At 53.1% G+C, this 1,763-nt stretch overlaps 1 long non-coding RNA gene across 1 annotated transcript; it reads left to right on the top strand.

Annotated features, from left to right (window-relative positions):
* The first annotated feature begins 6 nt into the window (after window positions 1-6).
* On the top strand, window positions 7-1,545 carry LOC123161904 (uncharacterized). The gene is made up of 2 exons (XR_006480940.1): window positions 7-679; window positions 758-1,545. It is a non-coding gene; the product is annotated as an uncharacterized lncRNA (long non-coding RNA).
* The last annotated feature ends 218 nt before the right edge of the window (window positions 1,546-1,763 follow it).

The following is a 1,763-nucleotide window of genomic DNA, read 5'->3' on the forward strand; positions in this document are numbered from 1 at the left end:
CCCTCGATCCCATCCCTAATCCCCCACCCCCTCGATCGGCGGCTACCATCCCTGAATCAGACCACCACCGTCGCCGCCCTCCTGAATCGCGCCACCGCTGCCGCCCCGCCCCACGACCCGCAGCTCCCGGCCTCCCAGCGCACTGCCTCCATTCCTCCCAGCGTGCCGCCGCCCTGCCCCATGGCGCCCAACTGCTCCGCCTGATCTCCGCCGCCCACTGGACCTGGCAAGCAGTGCCACCCTTGGCCACGGATAGGGGTTGCGGCCTTCTCGGGGTGCCGCCATGACCTTCCCAGAGGGGCGACTGCGACCTTCCCCAGCCCCGCCCATCGACGCGGCGGCTGTCGGCGGCCTTCTATCCACGTTGGAGCTGCCCCCTTTCTAGCGTCACTGGCCTCCTCCCATAGCCTCGCTCGATCCAGCGTCGCTGGCCTCCTCCCGCAGCCTCGCTCGATCAAGCGCTGTCAGCCTCCTCCCGCAGCCTCGTTCGATCCAGCGCCACCGCGACAAACGGTCGAACTAGCTGGGCCGAAATGCAGAGCGCAACAATCGTGCGCCTCCACCTGGCGCATCCTCCAGGAGACGTAGGGGAAGTTACAATCATCGCCCCCTCGCTTAGCCTTCTCTCTCCGGCCGCCCCTTTTCCTCATGTCCGGCGACGAGCGCAAGACCATACCAGGTACTCCTTACTACTCTCATTCGTGCTCCCCGATCTGATCCTCCCAGATTACACTCATCGACAGTTCCTCCCGTGCAGACAACTCACATAAATTTACCCTGAACTAACAAAAAAAATCGATCTGGACTAACAAGTGCTTGATGACCTCCTCGGCTCCTCCCGTGCATTCCCAGTCACTGCGGGTTTCCATGTGCAGTAGTGTTGCTGCTATTTTCTCCTTGCATAGTGCTCTCGGTGCTGGTCTATCCCTCTACTTCTTCTCCTCTCTCTACTTCTGCTATTAAAGTCAATAAGTTCAAAAATTGGATGTGTGATGGTTCATCGTGTAGGGAAGTGCAGAAATTTGCTTCTATTTCGCGGTGCCAGCTAGTAGAGCAATGGAGCAGCATCCTCACAGTGTGCCTTTGCCCAGGAGAATGTGGTCGCAGTCAGGGCTGAATTCCATTTCATTCCCCGTCTCTCTCTCTCTTTCTCTTAAATTCATCAAATTCATGTGTTACTACTATTTTGATGCTAAAAACAGATGCATGTTCTTGCTTGGTCGTCCCTTGCCGGGTGGTCGGCTGCCAACCTCCATGTGTACGAGTGGTGCTGCTACTTTCTCCAGCCATTGCACCAGTGGTCTGTGTAGAGAGAAGGAGACGTGCATTTTGTGTGTATGAAGTGGATGTGGCGTGTGGTTGTGTGTGCGCGCATTCTGTGTCTGTTTAGTGCAAAACTGGTAGTTTGGTTTCTTTTTGTGTATAAAAATAAAAGAAGTTCAAATACTCTGTATAAGAAATGGAAAAGATTCAAAATTGTGTAACAAAAAATTGAAGTTTGTATAGGAAATTCATGTCCAGAGAAAAATGTAGATTCAAATTGAAGTTCATCTAGAGAATTTCGGCCTGGACAACCGCTTCAGTTCGATGCCGCTGCATAGTGCAGCTTTGTTAAGCTCTTTCCATGTTCTGACAAAGGATGTTTTTTTCTGTAGAGTTTTGTGCATAAAGGCCAAAAATATAATGGAGAGAAGGAGCATGTATGCCTGTGTGTGTGGTGGTGAGGTTGAGGTTCAGAAAACGTGTGCGGTGATGGGGAGGCT

The sequence above is a fragment of the Triticum aestivum genome, chromosome 7B, assembly GCF_018294505.1.
Source record: "Triticum aestivum cultivar Chinese Spring chromosome 7B, IWGSC CS RefSeq v2.1, whole genome shotgun sequence".
In the NCBI taxonomy this organism is placed as follows: domain Eukaryota; kingdom Viridiplantae; phylum Streptophyta; class Magnoliopsida; order Poales; family Poaceae; genus Triticum; species Triticum aestivum.